Source organism: Ursus maritimus, unplaced genomic scaffold (genome assembly GCF_017311325.1).
Source record: "Ursus maritimus isolate PB19 unplaced genomic scaffold, ASM1731132v1 scaffold_1, whole genome shotgun sequence".
Lineage (NCBI taxonomy): Eukaryota > Metazoa > Chordata > Mammalia > Carnivora > Ursidae > Ursus > Ursus maritimus.
The window spans coordinates 74,653,602-74,675,654 of NW_024423343.1; the positions used below are offsets into that span (position 1 = coordinate 74,653,602).

Genomic DNA, 22,053 nt, shown 5'->3' on the forward strand with positions numbered 1-22,053 from the left:
CATTCCCCTTGTGTTACTTTCTCCACCTGCAATGTTCTCCCCTTTCTATTCCTCCAAGCCCACCAGATTCCATATCCACCACGAAGCCACCTTTGCGTACTCCAGCTCCCACTCACATCTCATTTCTACAGCTAACCAGCTTCCTGAGAAGCACATTAGCACTTTAGCAACTTGCTTTCATCTTTTATTTTTCTTCATTGCTTTGTCTTATTCTTTTTTTAAAGCTCATTTTGCCTATCTGGGTATGTGTTAACTCTCTTTCTAGAGATCATACTTTTACTAGACCCTGTAAAACACTCAACACGTACTAGATATTTAGCAATTAATTATTAAGTTGCTATCTGATGGATTTTGAAGAAAGAGCATAGTACTGGAGTGACACCTAGATACGCTTCAAACTTTATCTTCTGGGGGAAGAATAATTACAGAGGCTCTTCCCAGTCCATCAAACACTTCCATCTCTCTGTGCCACCTGAAAATTGCTCATTCCCTTTAATGCTACTTCCCCACTTCATTATAAAGAGAAAGACTTACAAATGAGCTACCCAACTGCCATGGCCCTTAGTTGAAGTCAACTAGTTTAACACGAATTTTCTTCTGCTTACTAAGAGAAGCAGAGAAGGCTTCACTATTTTGCTGTCATATCAACTCAGCAGGAAATTTCCCTTCATGCTTAGAAGTTATTCAAATCTCCTAAAAATCTAGCACATGTTGGAACACTGAATACTGAATTTAAAACTTTGAAATAATCAGGGGTGCCTGGGTGCTGCAGTCAGTTAAGCATCTGATTTTTGGTTTCGGCTCAGGTCATGATCTCAGGGTGGTGGGATTGAGCCCCACATCAGGCTCCATTCTCAGCATGGAGTCTGCTTAAAGATTCTCTCTCCTTCTCCTACTGACCCCCCCCCCCCATCACCATGCTCACTCTCTCTCTCAAATAAATTAAAAAAAAAAAAAAGAACTTTGAAATAATCAGACAAATCTCCTTTGGTTTGGGATAGGATGGTATTTTGACACTGATTCTTCAGAAAGTAAAAATTCCCAGAATCAAGAAACTTTATCATTGTATAGAAGTAGCCATTTGCTTCCATATGATAGGATATAAGATATACATTAAGAGTGGATTTTTTAAGAGTAGATTTTAAACAGATTAATTTACCACTGAAAAACTTTGAAAAATATATAGTGAAGTAGGCAACATGAGCGCTGGTGATCCATTTCATGTTTTTAGTTTGATACATATGGCTCACTTCTCCTCAGAAATTCTTCAAAGCCTGTAGTCAAACCTTATCCGTTTTTTGGTGTACTTCACAATACCTGGGTAACTTTAAGACAGGACACTGTCATGCCTAAATTGTACACTTAATAACTACTTTTTGAAGTGAAGACAAAGAGACTTTGATCTCTTTCCAGTATATTTAAAAATCTGAAACAAAAACGTCTTCAAAGCAGGGGTAGCAAGCTAGCAGCCTGTCAGCTAGCGACACTGGGTGCAGAAATGTATTTTCTTTGGATGAGATATGATGTTTTACATTTTTTTGGAAAATTTTCTTTTAAAAACCAAGAGATTTTTACATAAAGTTCCAGATTTTTGTTTTGCCTTTGAAAACTGGAAGATCTGGCAAGACCAGAACTTAATTCCATTATGGCAACAATCAGCTGCAGTGGTATCCCCTTTGAACAGGGACACCCTCTCCAATTTTCTGCCTCTATAGCCCCCTGTTGTCTTCACCCAGCCTGCCTCACTGGTTTATATTACCTGCCAGATTGAGAATCCCTGCTTCAAAGAATAACTCATTTCTTCACCACTTGAAAAACATGTCGTTTTTAAAATGCTATCTGCTTTCAGTATTACCCAGAAAGAGCCTACAAGGGTGAAGTTTTGCAGAGAAATAGATTGTCTTCAGATTTCATTTGGTCACAGTAATTAATCACCTACCTGTTCAATGACACAATCAGTTCCTTAGTAACGAAGATCTTGTAAACAGAATTACCACAGAGAATCGATGTTATTTGCTATCTTGGAGGGGAAGGGGGAGGATGAGGAACACAAATGAGAACTAGAACCACCACCACCAAAGATGAAATATTTTTTCCACAAAAATGTGCCTGCTAATTTACAAATAAGGAAACAGAAAAAGGGTGTCTTCTATCTAAATTCTCTCATAATGCACTTTCCAAAGTTCTCCTGATAAGAATTCAAAACTTCTCCCCCCATGTCCATGTCTTATTTTTTATATTCACTCTTGTTCACTCTTTTAATCCACGATACCACTTTAAATACCATAGCCGGCGACAATACACTCTGTATCTCCTTCCCAGTGACTCTTCATATCCTCTGTCTTACAAAGAATTGCAGTTCATTTGATTTTTCTGCCACTCATCAGGGGCTCATATTAGCTCTGGACACAGTGTGTTGGTAAGGTCCTCCTCTCATTAATACTGTGGCACACCTTAATTGAAAATTAGAAGCTTTACTGAACAATCAATCAGGGAACACATTTATTCTTAGGGTATACATATTATCATGACAATTTAGATGAATCAAAAACAAACCAATTAAGTAACTTGAAGAAGGCAATGCACAAAAGCAATGATAAACCTGAAAACATACCATATTTTTCTCTCTTCAACCCCAACATAAGATGATTCTTTAGCAATATACTGTTTAGGTTGTTTTCAGGTACCAATTTAGCTCATGGCATACAACAATTCCCAGTCTGATTCAAGATCATGCTTCTGTATAATTAACTTCAGTTAATTTTTTAAACACTCTCAAGACCAATGAAAGAGAATTTCTCATTTAGGAAATAAATTCAGCTGAATAGTCACTGCATTAAAAATGGATATTTCAGAGTGGCAATATTTGGAATGACTGCATATAACCCTCTTAGGGTTATGTGTATGTGTCTGTGATTACTACATATTTCTGTAAGCTCAACAAATAGGCTCTCTGAATTGTTTCCTTAGCGATGGTTACTAAGCACTTTGGAAGATATTAGAAATTCCTTCTATCTTAATATAATATGTACTGTAATTTTTCCCCCACAGATCTCATTATTTTTACAAGGCAAAATTATTTAATTCAAATTTGCTTCAAAGTGAGGCAGTATGTAGTTTATATATTTGCTACTGAAAGAACCTAGATATGTCAACCAGTTTCTTAAATAAATTAAGATATAGATAGCTACAGAAATTAATTTCAAAATTAGTTCTTTAATGATTCCTCTAATCGCAACATGCAAATAATGATATTGTTTAGTGCTTTCAACAGGAAAAGATTTTTCATAAGTTTAAATAGAAAATTCAGCTTGAGGGGCACCTGGGTGGCTCAGTTGGTTAAGCATCTGCCTTCGGTTCAGGTCATGATCCCAGGGTCCTGGGATGGAGTCTCCCCATTGCATCCCATATGGCTCCCTGCTCAGCGGGAAATCTGCTTCTCCTTCTCCCTCTGCCCCTCCCCCTCCCTTGTGCACGCTCTCTCTCAAAATAAATAAATAAAATCTTTAAAAAAAAGAGAAAACTCAGCTGATTCACCTAGAGTTTGTAACTGCCGCTCTTCACTAGTAATCCATTACACCAATTTTTAATTGATCATTGATTGGTTTTTCAGCCTGCCACACACATTATGCACGATTTCGTCATATAGTGAGCAAAATTTAATTTGGACTTGCATAGAAGTGTAAGTATATTTACTGTCTGCCTCTTCAGATTTGCCCCCTAATTTATACATTTATTATCCAGACCTCAATGTTACACTTCTGTAATATGTTCAGTAAAAAATAAGTTGAAGAAAATAACTGAAGTAGGAAAATTTACTCTGTTGCTAAGTAAAAATGATTTAGTCCTGAAGTAGATGGATAATACATAGGAAGGCAGGACCAGGGAGGAAAATGATTCTGTCAAGAGACCGCCCCTAGCACACAGAGTTCTTTATTAGCCTTGCTGAAAATCACTCCCGTTGGTTTAGCAGTTCAATCTTGATTACTGGCATTGCATGTTTCTAGATACTCTCTGGATTACGCTGAGTTTTCACACTTTTTTTTTTTTGCCATTAGGTTTGGCATTATTTTCCTGCATACTACGATCCTACTGGGGTAGAATGATTAAAGTCCTTTGCATAGCTCTGCTTTGTTTCTGCCAGAGAAAGTCTCACAGATAACAATATAAATGCAGGGGTTTGGCTGCTTTAATATTTAATATTGGTTTAAAGTGGATGCTTATAAAGTTTACATAACTGTCCAATAAAATGCTAATTCCTAAAATTCACCTCTTCCTAGACATTTGGAAGGTTGGTGGGGCTCCTGTGTGTTGTATTAATCTTTTCTTTTTTTTCTGTCATTCTCTAAACACCTCACTGCTACTTCCAGGTCAGGTGTTCTGCCTCATCCCTACTTACTTCATCACTTGCTGCAATCTGGCTCCCCGACTACCACTGCTCTGAAACTTGCTTTCTCAAATAATCTATTGATTTTTTGTTTGATATCACTTCTCTGTAAAACTCTCTTCTGGGTCTTATGACCCAGCTCTGCCCTGGCTTTCCTGCTACTTCTCTGACCAGTCTTCACATGCTTTTGCTAGATGCTTTTCCTTTCTTTGCACACTAAATGTAGGAATTCTCCGAGATACTCTCACATAGCTTCTCTCTGCAATCTGGCTCCAGGTAGTCTCTAAGCCAGTGACTTAAATTCTAGATGTATACACAGAATCTCAGCCTCACTTTCACTGGCACTGAGATTCCAGATCCATCTCTCCAGTTTTACATTACATGCAATGAACCCGAATTCCATGGGCAAGATATCCATAATTAAATTCATTATCTCTACCTTCTTCCTCCTTTCTTGCTTTCTCTTTCTGGTTAACGACATCATCATCATTTACCAAAAATCTATGGTAAATATTATGGTGTTCACCAAAATTTCTGGTTCTCTTGTCCCTCTGGGAACAAAGAGGATGCCATTTCCACATTCCCTTAAGGAGAGGCATGGCCATGTGACACAGCGAGAAAAGAATCCTTTGTTGATTTGAGCCATTGAAATTTGGGGGCTGTTTACTATTAAAATGTAACTGAGTCTACTCTGACAACTCTATAATTTCTTAAATATGATATCTGATGTCACTGAATTAGTCAGGAATAAGCTTAGGTGTATATAATACGAAAAGTTACAATGTGAATGACAACGAGATACTTTTACCGTTACTTCTGTGTCAGGTGAAAGGTGGCCAGAAGTAAGCGTTCCCAGGCTGCCCCACCATCACCAGTGCCCCACTCCCACTTTCCTGCTCCTCACAAGCAGACGCAGCATCTGCAGCACTGGCTTCCGCTGCGTAGTACAGGATGGGTCGGTGGCGCTGCAGCCTCTCCCGTCCACATCGCAGCACCTGCGAGGAAAAAACGGGAGAGGGAAACATTTCTCTTTTAAGGAGAATGTCTAGAAGTTGCACTTACACCTCACAGGCCTGAATTTAATCCTACGGCCACACCCAGCTACGGAGATTTGAAAATATAATCTTTTAGCCGGGTCGTAATGTGTCCGGCTAAACTTCTGGGCACTGCTATAAAATAAGAAAAAGAGAATAAATACTGAAAGATAACTAGCAATTGCAGCCACAACTGTGTCTGATTTTAACATTCACCTCATCCTTTGCGTCATCAAAATTTATTAATCTCATTTCCTAAATGTCTCTCAATACTGACTCTTCCTTTCACTCTAATGATACTCTGGAAATAGTTTTCACTAAGACAACTGCAATCAGTTGATAACTGATTTCCTGCCTTCTTTTCCTCCTTTTCTTTGAGTATTGGAAGTTCTCAATGTTCAATGCTTCATGCAGCCATAAGAGTTACCAGTTTATTTAATCAATATTCCTATAATCTTTTACTCCCTCATTGTACATTCTTCAACGATTCCTCATTAGCATAAAATGTAGTTTAAATTTCTTACCGTGAGATTCAAGACTTTCCGTGGTAAATTTGGTCAGAATAGTCCCTTCATACCATCATTTCCCATTATGGAATCAATGTACATTCACATATATTGCTCCCTTCTGGCATCACTCTTCTTAGGGGTATGTGGAGCTCTGACTTATCTCCACTTAATCACTGCTCTCATCTTTCAAGCACCAGTTGAAAGATCCCTTCCTCTAGGAAGACTTTCCACATCTTCGGGGACATTTGCATTGTTCTTTCTTCCTTCCTCTACCATAATTTTATTTATATTTCTTTTAAGTATTTAGACTTATATTCATGCATGTATATATCTTCCTCATTGAATCATAAGATCTTTGAATGTAAGGAAATAATTGTTTGGTAAGTGTATATATGAGATCTGTGCCACAGAGATAATACTGTATCCATGCAATAAATTAAGACATGAATACAAACAATGGTTCCCTTAGTTCTTCTGTGGCATTAACTACAGTTAAGAAAGACAACATCAGCTCTAAATCAGATTCCCAACTTCTTCCTGGACTTGTCATCATTTATCTTAAATATCCTTCATGACCTAATTAAGAGTCCTAATCAGAGTAAATGAAACAATATTGTCATATTAACTGCTTTATTTAGAATACAAAGAAGTCTGATTGCTGCCTAATCAGCCAAATTAGCACCTAATAAAATGTATTTCCCTAAAGGAGCCTTGTAAGTATCGATTTGTAATTGCCTGATCTCTACATTAAATCAACCAGTGGGTTCTTCTTAGAAAACGTAGGTTTAGATGGTCTTCTACCCTTTTCAAAATAAGCACAGTAGTACTGGAAATAAAAATACTATCTATGTCATAGACTTGCTTGGGCATTATGAGCCAAATGTACTATACCGTGTAAGTGTATATTATTCTAAAGGGAAATTATTTGGCCATTATTAGAATCACATTTATGAACTAGTGAGGTCTTTCAAAACGAACCTAGATCATTTTTATTTAAAATAAAAAAAGATCTCAGTGTACATTCACATCTAACGATAGAGGGATCCTTACAATATCTCCTTTCCTTGGGCTACTATTAGAAATTATACTGCTCCAGGCTCTAGGGGTGGGTCCTGTTTGGCCACAATTCATTTAGTAAGGTCTGGACCTGCTATAACATTTTTAAGCCCTTGATGGTATATAACAAACAAGCTAGGGAGGAATTCCGAAAAGAATCCCTGAAAGACGGAGTAGAAGCCTAACTAATCTGTACCTGTAGTCTGCCAACACTCTGGACTTTTCAGCATGTGTACCAGCAGGTTCTTTCTATTGCTTAAGTCAGTCTGAATTGGCTTCCAAACTATTGCATTACCCCAATCAGAGGCCTAGGGTCGCAGAGCCCTGCCTCTACAACTGTGCCATCATGCTATTTCTCAAGCCTTTAAAGGGAAAATCAGATGCTTTTAAAACATAATCTGAGTGATGCTTCTTAAAAAGTAAATTCACCAATGAGAAAAAACATTTCCTAAATCTTAGCCTCTGGAAACATTTAAGTGTGAACTCTGCTGGACAACTTGTCTACACTCTAGAAGAGAGGCAGTGATTGTGAATAAAGAACCTTGAATTGAAGTGGTCCACAGAAGCTACCCTCTTGGCCACTTCACCTTTACTGATCCAGCTTTCTTTCGCAGCTAGTGTTTTCATATTGATATCACAAACTCTATGTTCCAGAAACACTGATGTATGAGCTTAGTTTTTTAGCAATAATTTGGTAAAGGCTGAAGAACTGGCATTTACTAAAAAGAAAAAAAATAGTAAGTCATTAACTTTGTTATTTACCCTTCTGAGAACACTGCTTCTGTATAATACATTAAGAATATGCTTCAAAAAATAGCTTATAAATGAAAGGTCAACATACTGAAGCAAATCATCTAATTACTTCATGTCACAGAATAAGAAACATTTTCATTTCCATATTTTATCCCTGGATTTGAATCATTCTGAGACTCTCAAGAATAATACAAAGTTCACTTGACCAAAGAAAATGGCAATAAAAGAAGTGAATCAAACATTTCAAAGTTCTATTAATAAATTATACCCTTTGCTGAAAGAATACAGTCCAATTTAATATTCCATTTAAATATTTAGTTACCTTCTGAAAAATGTTTAAGACAAATAAGTTGCTCTAGTTAATAATACAGTGATGTCTACTTGATAGTTGCTTACAGTATATCTTAAGCCTTCCCACCACACACACACATATGCAAACTAACTATGTGAGGTGATGGTTAATTATTCTGATCTTAGAGATCATTCTGTATGTGTGTTTTTGTGCATGTGTGTGTGTGTGTATACACACATCAAATCATCATGGAGACTCTCTATATATTTGTCAATTATTCCTTAATAAATTTAGAAAAAAAAGAATTCTTATGTATCTTCTTTGTCTAGTTCTTGATCTCTTTTATCATTAATTTGCTCTATGCGCATGTACGTGCATGTTTTAATTATTAGTCACTGTATTTGTTGCTAGGGTTGCCATTAAAAAATACCACATACTGGCTATCATTAAAAAAACAAAACAAAACAAAACAGAAATTTCTTTTTTCTCACTTCCAGAGGCTGGAAGTCCAAAATTAAGGTGCCAGCAAGGTTAGATTCCTCTGAGGCCTCTCTCCTTGGCTTCCAGATGGCCACTCTCTTACTACTTTTTATATATTTGTTCCTCTGTGTGTGGGCATCTTGGTGCCTCATCCTCTTCTTATAAGGACACTGGTCATACTGGATTAGAGCCCTACTCTAACAGTCTCATTTTAACTTCATCACCTCTTTAAAGATCTTATCCCTAAATACGCCTACATTCTGAGGTGCTGGGGGTTGGAGCTTCAACATGCTTTTTAAAGAGATGTAATTCAGCCCATAACAGTCACTTTCTTTTCTTTTCGGATATAAAATATATAAAGAACAAATATTTTCATACCATCCTATCTTGATTGTTATAATAGTACAGGAGGCATAGCCCAATCTCTCCTCCTGCCAGGGAGAAAGCATCTGATTTGAAGAGGGCATTTAATTAATATTTATTGAATAAATGAATGACTAGATCTAACACATAGACATATTTTGTAAATTAGTATGCATATATTCCACAGGCTTCTCAAATGCAACCTCAACAAATCTGAACTCATCCCCTTCTCACAAATCCTTCCCTGTTGCATCCACTGTCTCAGTCAGAATCCTTCACCTCTCCCTCTCCTTTCCTCTCCCTGCCGGTTAGTCATCAACTCTTGCAGATGCTACCACATTAATAGGACCCCAACCCATTCATTCCTCTTTATTTGTGTCACAGTTTATCTCCCATATTATTGCAACACACTTGTACCAGTCATATGAACCACAAAACTTCATTCTCCATGTTGATAGTCATCTTACTTGCTCTTCTGCTAAAATTCAATTGCTTCCATTTTTCTTAGCATGATTCCTAAGCTCCTTCCTTTAGGGCCCTAAATGAACTCGTTGTTTCTTATCTTTTTCATGTCTCACAACTTGCCACTTCATAGCCCATTGCTCCATGATACTGAATGACATGTAAGTCCTCAAGTTAACCATGTACTTTGTCTCTTTCAACCATAACCTAATGTTCCTTCCTTTTTTTTTTTTCTTCCAATGTTCAGTTTCCCTTAATGACCCCTATCTCTCTGAAGGGCAGGTGCAGGCAGCTAGGTGATGGCAAGAGATGTTCCCTTGAAGATCTTTCCCCAATTGAATACTTTGCCCACATGCTGGAAGGCCCCCTCCCAGGAAAAGTACTCTAGAACCAGTGTCTGGGTCTCCTCACTGCCACAATCCAGTTTCTGCCATGTATTTGACTCTTAGTACACCTGCCAGTCTAGACTCAGCATAAAGGCAAGATCCTGGCCTTAGAAGACTCAGACTTCAGAAACAGAGCTGCTATTGTTGCTCCAAAGAGAGTGACACTGGCAAAGGCATTCTTCCTCAGTTTGTCCAACCTCTGGAACATTCCAGTGATGAGGTTGCAGCTCATAAAAGTCTGGCTGGCCTCTCAGGGAAGCAGCACTCAGAATAGCACAGAGACCAGCCATCCTTATCAAAGTGATCCTAAACATATGGTAGCACCACAGACAGGGTGTCCTCCTTAGAGTATTTGCACTTAAATTCATCCAACACAAAGGTACTCTTGGGCAGGTGAGCAAAGCGATCCTTGGCCTTTGGCTCAGCAGCCAGCACCTGCTCACATTCATCCGTCTCCTCCTCAGGAGCAGGGGCAGCAGACTTTTCCTCCTCTTTCCACTCAGCCTGGGGCTTCTGCTTCTGGAGGTGGGGTGGTGTGGAGAGCACAGGCACCTGAGCCCTGCTGTACTGAGCAGCGATGAAAGGCTTCGAAGGCCTCCAGTTTTCATACACATACGTGTAGAGGGTGCCAGCTGCCATGGAAGGGTCACATCCTGATTAAAGTTTCTGTTGAACAGAGTCTGAGAGCTTTTTTTATTTTTCTCTCACTAGAGGCTGGTTAAAGGAAAACTTGGAAAATTCATAACTATTACAAACATAAAGATAACTCAATAATGTGGCTGGGTTCAAAATTAAGGTAGTCATATCAAGAATCACTAGGCTTCATATGTGTAAATCAAAACCTGCTACAAGTTATAACAGAAGAAGACATTTACAGTAACAACTTTGTAAAATATCTAGGGTAACAGGAACTGTGAAAAAAAAAAAAAACAAAAACAAAAAACCTCTCCAAAGAAAACTCTAAAAAACTGGTGAGAAATACAAATGAAGACTTGAACAACTGGAAAGAGTACTATATCCATGACTAAGTGGACTCAAAGATTTCACTTATCCCTAAATTAATCTACAAATTTTATATTTGTTCAATAAAAATACCAGTATTACATTTTTAATTTGATAAAGAGATTCAAAAAGTCAAACAGAAAATAAACCAGTAAAAATAGCCACAAAAATTGTGGAGAAAAATAAGTAGTACCTCATTTCTAATATCATAAGAAATACCATATGAATAATAGACTTGAATGTAAAATTTGAAGCTGTAAAAGGAGTTTTTTTCCATGCCTGGAACAGTCATGGCTCATGGTCCCAAGAAGCATCTGAAGCAGACAGCAGCTCTAAAGCACTGGAAGCTGGATAAACCAGCGTGTTTGCCCCTCATCCATCTATAAGCTGCCATAGTCGAAGAGAATGTCTCCCTATCATCACTTTCCTAAAGAACACACTTAAGTATGCCCTAAAAGAAGATGAAGTAAGGAAGATAAACCTGTAATGCTTCATTAAGATTGGTGGCAAGGTCCAAACCGATGTCAGTTTTATGGATGTCTTAAGTGGTGATAAGACCGGAGAGAATTTCTGTTTAATCTGTGACACCAAGAGTCACTTTGCTGTTCACTGTATTACATCTGAGGAGGCCAAGTACAAGTTGTGCAAAGTGAGAAAGATCCTTGTGGAAACAAAAGAAATCCTTCATCTAATGAATCCTGATGTTCACACCATCCACTACCCTGATCCCTTCATCATTCACATTGACTTGGAGACTTGAAAGCTTACTGATTCCATCAAGTTTGACACTGGTAATTTGTATACAAATGTGTTAACCTGGAAAGAATTGGTGTAATCACCAATAGAGAGAGACACCAGGTTCTTTTAGTATAGTTCACGTGAAAGATACCAACAGCAACAGCTTTGCTATCCAGCTCTCCAACATTTTTGTTATTGGCAAAGGCAATAAGCCATGGATTTCTCTTCCCCATGGAAAGGGTATCTGCCTCACCATTGCTGAGGAGAGAGACAAGACACTGGCAACCAAACACAGCCATGGGTGAATTGGTCTCTTGGTGATATGACTGGAAGTCTTTACACTTAAAGATAATACTGTAATGAAAATGTCTTTTTAAAGTATGATAAATTCTGGAAACCAGTAAATAAAATTCGATAATCCAAGATTTTCTACATATAAAATTCACTATAGTTAATGTCCCAGGTAGAAAAAAACAGTTCACCCAAATTGAGTGAGTTGATGAGTGAATGAAAGGACAAAGCTAAGTGTAGGATTATTAGAAAAACACTAGAGTTAGTGCATTGTCTAAAAACTGTTACTAGCAAGATACATACTCTCCTTTAAGCCAAAATAGGTGAGGGATGAGCAGTTACTGGACTCAGATAAATTTTTGTTAAGAGAGCTGGCTAGTAGAACATAATCCTGTAGGAATACAGACACCTTTTAGGGATGGAGGGAGGAAACCAGGGTTATAAATATCCTGCATTTACTCTCCTCCCATCCTTTCTTTTCTGTGTCAGTACTCCTAATTGGTGGAACTTAAGTCAGCCATAGGGTTCATTCTCTTGAGGCATAAAAGCTAAAAAATACAGTAACCAAAATTAAGAATAAATGGTCTTATTAGATTGGACACAACAAAGATCACTGTAAACTAGAATATAAATCACTGTAAAATACTAGATTGAAACACAGAAGAAGGGGTGAAAAATCAGAAAAGAGTGAGAGGTATGTTGTGTACTGTTAAAGCTTCTAAAAGAAAAAGAGGCTAGAAAGCATATGACAGAAGCAACATTTGAAGATACGTTGTCCAAGAATTACAAAAAATTAATGAATGAACAAATGGTGGTGGAAAAATTGAATATCCTCATGCAAAAGGATGAAGTTGGACCTCTATTTTATAACATATACAAAAAAGTTAACTCAAAATGGATCAAAAACCTAAATATAAGACCCCAAACTATGAAACTCGTAGAATTAAACATAGGCAAAAATCTTTGTGACATTAGATTTGGCAGTGATTTCCTGGATGTGACACAAAAAGCACAAGAAAAACAAATAAATTGGACTACATCAAAATTAAAAATTTTATACATCAAAAGACATTATCAACAGAATTAGAGGCAACCCCAAAAATGGGAAAAATATTTGCAAATCATATATCTGATAAAGGGTTAATATCCAGAATAAAGAACTCCTACAATTCAACAAAAACAAGATAACATAAACAACTCAATTTAAAAATGGAAAGGCTTGAATAGATCTTTCTCTAAAGAAGATATACAAATGGATAATAAGCACATGAAGTGATGCTCAACACATCTAATCATTAGGGAATGCAAATTAAAACCACAATGAAATGCCACTTCACACCCATTATCAAAAACACAGAAAATAACAAGTGTTGGCAAGGATGTGGTGAAATTGGAAACCCTGTTCCTGGGAATGCAAAATGGCTCAGCTGCTATGGAAAATGTCATGGCAGTTCCTCAAAAACTAAAAATGGAATTACCATATGATCCAGCAATTCTACTTCCAAAATAATTGAAAACAGAGTCTTAAACAGATATTTGTATATCCACATTCATAGCAGCACTATTCACAATAACTAAAAGGAGGAAGCAACCCAAGTGTCTATTGACAGATGAATGAATAAACAAAATATGGCATATACACACAATGAATATTATTCGGCCTTAAAAACAATGAAATTCTGACAAATGCTATAAGATGGATAAACCTTGAAGACATTATCCTAAGTGAAATAAGCCAATCACAAAAGGACAAATACCATATGATTCCATTAAATGAGATGTTTAGAATAGCCGAATTTACAGATATAGAAAATAGAATTGTGGCTGTCAGGGGCTGTGAGAAGGAGGATATGGGGAATTATTGTTTACTGGATATGGAGTTTGGAGTGATGAAAAAGTTTTGGAGATGGATGGTAGTGATGGTTGTACAACAATGTGAATGTACTTAAATGCCTCTAAACTGTACACTTAAAGTGGTTAAAATGGCAAATGTTCATTGTTGAAAAATACAATTTTATAAAGAAGTAAATTCTCCACAAACTGGCCTACAGATCTAATGCAATCTCACTCAAAATTGTATGCAGGGATGCACAGGCTAGGGGAGGGGCAAATAACTAAGACTAGGTGGGTAGATGGGGCTCAGTGCATCTGAGGGGCTGCAGAAATTGACTCTTGTATTTTGAGAAAAATGAAAATTAAGTTTTGCAATTTCTACTTCTTAGCATAGTATATAATATGTAGTAGGAGCTTCATAATACTTTTTAAAAATTATTATAAGGATTTTTCATAAATACGTTTTGCTTTTCTTAGTCAAAAGGGATGTCATGTTTATATGTCTTATGACGCAACTTTCTTATTCCAATTATTTTCATCTCCCAGGGAGTAAAGATTGCCTACAAACAATAAAACACAAACACATACACACACAACCCAATAAGAAAAATGGGGAAAGACTATGAACTGACAATTCACAAGAGAAAAAGAGAATGAGCAATAATCACATGAAAGCCTTATCAACCTCAGACATAAAATTAAATGACTTGAATTAAAATGTTCATTTATTTTTACTGCCTTATGCAACTCCACAAAAATAACAGTAAATGGATATCAATGGAAAAGAAAGCCACGGTCAATGAATAATATTCATAAATATTTGCAAGATATATTGTTGAAAGTGGACAAATTATGGTCACTGACATAAAAGAGTAAAAAGACTTTAAGTCTCAATACCAGCACAGAGGATGCCTATAACAGAGAACACTAATTCAGCAAGTAAAACCTATAAAAGATTCAGGATAGAAGCACCATTTATTTCCAGAGGAGATGAAAGATAAGATGAAAAGTACAGTGGCCAATTTAAAGCAAGCATAAAATGGAGTTAAAACCAAGGTCTTCTCTGCTCCCCTGCCAACTCCCTGTGGGGAGCTTTTTCTGGGATAAATTGAACTATAGAAACTCTAGATTCAGAGAAACCAGTCAATTGAAAGTAGGGATGAGGTAGTGCAATAAAAACAAGATATTAAGTGAAATTTAATCCAGCAAATAGTGAAACACTCCCCCTACCCTAGTCTTATTTCCCAGGTCATTTGAAGAACATGTTTACAGCCGGGCATCTATCGGCACATCCTAAGTCATAAACTGAATGGGTCTTCCCAAGAGAAATTGAAGAGCCCAAAAATAAGCTCAACAAATACTGGCATGTGTGTCTTCCAACAAAATGCAGAAGCACTGCACTGTCATCCTGAATTTATCAGTGAAACCGAGGATACTTAACAATAGAGTTTTCTAATCCATGGACATTGTATATCTTTCAACTTTTTATTAATTTTTGTCAATCTTTCATAGTTTTCACCTTATATTACTTTTTTCCTTCAGATTTATACCTCCATGATAATTTGTTGATGTAATCATAAAGAGTACTGTTCTTATAATTGCATATTATAATTGCTTATTACTAATTTACATAAATATAATTAAAAAAATTTTTGGTGTTCACTTTGTGTACTGCAACCTGGATAAGCTGATTTACTAGGTGTAGGAGCTTTTTTGTATATTCTTTGAGATTTTCTGAACAGACAATTGTGTTATCTTCAAATAGAATTATTTCTTCTTTTCTGATTTTTATGCTTTTATTTTTTCTTGCCTTATTGTATTGGATAGATTTTACAGAACAGTATGAAATTGGAGTCATGAAAAATGACATTCATGCCTTGCTATAAATCTTAGGGAGAAAGCATTCAGTCTTTCACTAATAAGTATGATGCTATGTGTAGGTTTTTGTAGAAGTCCTTTATTAGGATAAGTTAACTTCTATTGCTAGTTTGCTCAAATTTGTATCATAAATGGATGTTTAATTTTATTGAATTTTTTCTACATATATTAAAATTAATTTTTTTCTATTTGGTCTCTTAATATCACTCATTATATTGATTTTATAATAAATGAGTTTTGCATCTCTGGGATAAGCCCAAATCGGTTACATTATTCTTTGTATACATTGTTAATTTGATTTGCTAAGTTTTTTTTTTTTCTTTTAGGATTTTTGTGTCTACATCCACGAGGGCATGCAGTTTTCTTTCCTCACATTTTTTTTTTTTATAGTTTTGATATTAGGATACTGCTGGTCTCAGAAACTGAGTCAGAAAATATTCCCTCCTTTATATTTCCTAGAAGAGATTTTGTTACTATGTATTCCTTAAACATTTGGTATTATTCATCAGTGAAGCTATCTGAGCCTGTTGTTTGTGTGTGTGTATAAGATTTTTAACTATAAATTCAATTTATTTAAGAGATATAGAATTATTTAGGTTATTTGTTACTTCTTTTTTTTTATATTATGTCACCATACAGTACATCCCTAGTTTTTGATGTAAAGTTCCATGATTCATTACTTGTGTATAACACCCAGCGCACCATGCAATACATGCCCTCCTTACTACCCATCACTGGCCTATTCCATTCCCCCACCCCCCTCCCCTCTGAAGCCCTCAGTTTGTTTCCCAGAGTCCATAGTCTCTCATGGTTCATTCCCCCTTCTGTTTACCTCCCCCTTCACTCTTCCCTTTCTTCTCCTACCGATCTTCCTACTTCTTATGTTCCATAAATGAGTGAAACCATATAATTGTCTTTCTCTGCTTGACTTATTTTGCTTAGCATTATCTCCTCCAGTCCCGTTCATGTTGCAGCAAATGTTGAGAAATCATTCTTTTTGATGGCTGAGTAATATTCCATTGTATATATGGACCACATCTTCTTAATCCAGTCATCTGTTGAAGGGCATCTCGGCTCCTTCCACGATTTAGCTATTGTGGACAATGCTGCCATGAACATTGGGGTGCATATGGCCCTTCTCTTCACTACGTCTGTATCTTTGGGGTAAATACCCAGTAGTGCAATGGCTGGATCATAGGGTAGCTCAATTTTTAACTTTTTAAGGAACCTCCACACTGTTTTCCAAAATGGCTGTACCAACTTGCATTCCCACCAACAATGTAGGAGGGATCCCCTTTCTCCACATCCTCTCCAACATTTGTTGTTTCTTGCCTTGTCAATTTTTGCCATTCTAACTGGCATAAGGTGGTATCTCAATGTGGTTTTGATTTGAATTTCCCTGATGGCTAATGATTTTGGACATTTTTTCATGTGTCTATTAGCCATTTGTATGTCTTCATTGGAAAAGCGTCTGTTCATATCTTCTGCCCATTTTTTGATTTGTTTATTTGTTTCTTGCATATTGAGTTTAAGAAGTTCTTTGTAGATCTTGGATACCAGTCTTTTATCTGTAGGGTCATTTGCAAATATCTTCTCCCATTCCATGGTTACTTCCCGAATAATTTTTAGTAGTTTGTGTCTTTCAAGAAATTGGTTCATTTTATTTATAGTACCAAATTTATAGGCATAGAATTGTATTATCTCCTTAATGAATTTGTTATCTCTTGCTGAGTAACAAATTACACTAAAAATTAGAGGCAGAGGCGTACACCATTAAACATTTGTTTCTTCACAGTTTCTGTGGGTCAGAAACCCATGAATCAAAGAGCAAGCCTGACTTATCTAGATGTCCCTGGCTCATGAGGTTGCAGGTAAGCTGTTGACCAGGGAAATGGTTTCATCTGAATTTGATCTAGGAGGGAGGAATCCACTTCACTCAGGGTGTTTTTAGCAGGTGTCAGTCTCTTGCCACGTGGGCCTCTATAAAGCTGTCTCACAACATAGTATCTGGAGTCCCCCAGAAAAGGACTATAGGAAAAAGCAAGTAAGAGGACCCAAGGTGAAAAAGTCATTTTACAACCTTATCTCAGAAGAGATAGCCCACTGTTTCTAGAATAATCCATTCATTAGAAGCAAGTTGGTAAGTCCAGTTAACAGTCGAAGGGAGAGTATTACATAAGAGCATGAGCATGAATACCAAGAGGTATTGATCATTGGGAGCCATTGGTGCGGGGGCTGTATTATTACACTTATCCTTTTAAAGTCTGTGGGAACTATAGTGATATATCTTCCTCTATGATATTGGTAATTTATGTCTTTTCTCTTACTTTTTGGGACATTCTAACTTCCCATAAGGTCTCATAATTTTTGTTGAAAATTGGATGTTAGTGCTGCATTCTGTCCAGCCAGGTTAGTGAGTGCTTACATCTCCTCTCTCTTCTGTAGGTACTGTCTCTATATTTTGGGCCAGCTGTTAGCCATGTATTCAATGGATATGGAAAAATATTGAAATTAAAGTATTTCTGGCTCTTTTTTCTTGAAATGCTGGGATTGTTGCTCCTTCCTGCTCTCTATATCCTGCGACAAAACTAGAAAAATTGCTTAGTCCTTCAATTATATGTTGATATCACTTTAATTTAAAAATTACAAATGAAAGGATCCTTAAGGGTAATAGTCTCATGAAATATAACTTAAAACAATCATTTCATACTTATCACATTGATAAAAATTGAAAGTGTTGATTAGTATGTGAAGTAACAGGAGCTTTTTTTAAATTCACTGCAAATGAGAGTATGATTTATAAAAATCATTCTGGAAAGCAATTGGCAATATTCATTAAAATTGCAAAATGTACACCTTTTGATCTAGCAATTTTAGTTTTAGAGAAATATACTAGAGTATTTCCTTGTTTTTAAAGATTTTATTTATTTATGTGAGAGAGAGAAAGAGCTCACAAAGGGAGAGGGAGAAGAAAACTCCCCCCTGAGCAGGAAGCCCAATGCAGGGCTTGATCCCAGGACCCTGAGACCATAACCTGAGCTGAAGGCAGCCACTTAACCAACTGAGCTACCCAGGCACCCCTATACTAGACTATTCTTTTACATGTGCACAGGAAGCTTGTATTATGGTAGCATTTTATAGAATGGAAATTATTAATAATGCCCATCAATAAAGAAATAGAGAAAATGACTTTTTTTCATACAATGGAATACTATACACATTAAAATGAATGATCTAATTTACATGCGTTAAGACAGATAAATCTCAAAAATTAAAGTTCAGTTAAATTAGCAGATTACAAAAGGATATGTGTACTATACCATTTAGATGAAATTGGAAAACATCTAAAACATTTTTTTATTCTTTATGGTTCTATGCATATGTTTAAAAAGTATAAAGACATACTTAGGGATGAGTCACAGCAGCCACAGAATGGTGACAATCTCTGGTGGTAAGAAATGGAGGAAGGGAGAAATACAGAAGAGGGATTTAGATGTATATGAGATGTTTCCTTTTTCTAAAAAATACAATCTTAGTCCATTTGGGTGGCTGTAACAAATATACCATGGACTGGTTAGCTTATAAATAATAGGAACATATTTTTCACAGTTCTGGAGGCTAGAAGTCTAAGATCATGTCTCCAGCATGGTCATGTTCTGGTGGGGGTCCACTTCCTGGTTCATGCTGGAAAGGGGGAGGGATCTCTGTGAAGCGTTTTTTTAAGAACACTAATCCCATTCATGAGGGCTCTTCCTTCATGACCTAAAAACTTCCCAAAGGCCCTACCTTCTAATACCACCATTTTTGGAGGTATTTCAACATATGAATATTGGGAAACACAAACATTCAGACCATAGCATATCTATGGCAACATCCAATAACCATGGGTTATGCGCACATGAGTATCTGCTATACATTTTTCCACACTTTTAAAATAACTCTTAATTAAATATTTTAAAAGGAATCTCGTCATTATTGCTCCCATGTGAATTGTTCTGGATCAATTAGAGATAATTTATATCAAACTACTTGGACCTATCATAGAAAATAGCTCCTCATACCAACTGTTTTTCAAACAGTTTAGTAAAAATTAAAGGGGAAATTTTAAGACTCACTAGTATACAAAAGTCATCATTAGTGTGTATACCTCCCACCAACTACAGATTAAGTAGAAACAGTTAGTCCTTAGTTGTTAAGTGCACTGCCGTCTCTTCCCTGTGAATGGCAGAAATGGTTCTCTAATAGTGGTTGTGGTTCCACATTAACTTCTGCTAGTGGTGCCTTGAGGCACCTTTATGTTGCTATTATCTTGGTTAATTCAGAGAGATAAAGTGATAAAGATATCTCTCCCAGATTTATCTTTAAATTCTTTTATTTTTTCAAATATTTCATCATACTGTATGTTCGTAACACTAGACTTAGGTAGTAGTACATTTCAGTGTAAGATAAAAATATGAAGACACAACAGTATCAAAGCTATTTCTAAAGGTCTTTTTCATAGAGTAATTCTATTTTTAACTTTTTGAGGAATCTTCATATTGTCTTCCAGAGTGGCTGCACCAGTTTACATTCCCACTAACAGTGTTAGGGGGTTCATTCCCCTTTCTCTACATCCTCACCAATATCTCTTGTTTCCTGTGTTGTTAATTTTAACTGTTCTGACAGGTGTGAGGTGATATCTCATTGTAGTTTTGATTTGTATTTCCCTGATAATGAGTGATGTTGAGCATCTTTTCATATGTCTGTTAGCCGTCTGTATGTCTTCTTTGGAAAAATGTCTTCCTCCCATTTCTTAACTCCAGCAATTGCACTCCTAGGTATTTATCCAAAGGATACAGAAATAGTGATTTGAAGGGACACATGCACCCTGACGCTTGTAGCAGCATTATCAACAATAACCAAATTATGGAAAGAGCCAAAATGTCCACTGACTGATGAAAAAAGAAGTTGAGGTATATGTCTACAATGGAATATTACACAGCCACAAAAAAGAATGAAATTTTGCCATTTGCAACGATGTGGATGGAGCTAGATTATATTATGCTGAGCAAAATAAGTCAGAGAAAGACAAATACCATATGATTTCACTCATATGCGGAATTTCAGAAACAAAACAGATGAACATGGGGAGAAAAAAGAGAGGCAAACCATATAACAGACTCTTAACTATAGAGAACAAACTGAGGGTTGCTGGAGGGGAGGTGGGCAGCAGGATGGGTTAAATGGGTGATGGGAACTAAGGGGAGCACTTGTTGTAAAGAGCACTGGGTGTTATATATGAGTGATGAATCACTAAATTCTACTCCTGAAAGTAATATTACAGTATATGTTAACTGCCTGGAATGAAACTAAAAACTTGAAACAAACAAAAATATATAAATAAAGATCTTTTTCATAGAGCTTTTAAGTAGCCTGCAGAACTCAAGCAAGAGAGTACATTCCATTTACATTGGGAAACCTCATCTCTTGGTTCATATAGATTCTTAAACATCTCTGGCTATATGTGCATATATAAATATTCAATTCAATCATAAACAAGCTATATTCCCTGAATACCTCTTGTTAGGCTGTGCAGTGACATCACATTATGGGGATGTAACATGACAGTATAAATATGATATAAATTAAGTAAACTAATGGTGGCTGGATTAATTCCTATTAAAATTAGATAATGGTTAAGATAATTAAAACCAATATCTGCTACTTTCAAATGCATTAATTTAACAAATATACATACTAATATGCAATGTCTTTTTGATACTATTAGCACAAATAAGGGCTAGTGTAATTACCCTAAGGAGAGGGAAGATGGAGAATTGAGTTTGGAGTAGCTATAGATAGTTCAAGATCTGCTTCCATTCTTATATTTTAATATTTACAGAAGTGGCATCTAAAAAAATCTCTACGCAAGCAAGCTTCACAAATGTCTCAAGAAAAATAAAAAACCACCAGGACAGCTTCTGGCCCCAAATTGCTTCTGATCATCTTATTTTGAAATCTCATAATTCCATTATTTAGTACACAGGCAAGTAGAATTTTTTGTAAATGTTTCAGTCTTGCTAATTTAGGAATATTAAAAAATTTAATTATAATCCTTTATTAACATAGAACATTAGCATTGTAATCAGTATAAATTGGTAATGCAGTGTAATAAAGAATAATCAAGTTGAAATAAACACCTTCCGTAATCAGATTTAATCTGAATTACTTGCTGAGATATAGTGCTTAAATCTAAATGATTTTTCCATTAAATGTGTTCCCAATTCTGAATCAAGATGACATATTTATGAAATGGGAAGTATTCAATTAAACTATTTCCTATTGTCGCATGCATCAAATTCCAACACAACAGGGATATACCTACACAGAAAAAAAGAGGATAAATATCCATTATCTACAATGATCAAATTAACTGGTAATTTTCTAGATCTCTGCTTCTCTCTATATTTTGTATAGCTGGTTTCTCCATTCTCCATCTATCCAATCTGGGAAGTGAAGAGCACCCATGAACATACTTGGAAACAGCCTATTGATATCTAGAAAATTGATTCACATGTTAATTATAAAAATATTTAATGATAAGAAAACT

The 22,053-nt window shown here is 36.2% G+C and overlaps 1 pseudogene; it reads left to right on the forward strand.

Annotated features, from left to right (window-relative positions):
- The first annotated feature begins 10,892 nt into the window (after positions 1-10,892).
- Positions 10,893-11,767, forward strand: LOC103659470 (annotated as a pseudogene).
- The last annotated feature ends 10,286 nt before the right edge of the window (positions 11,768-22,053 follow it).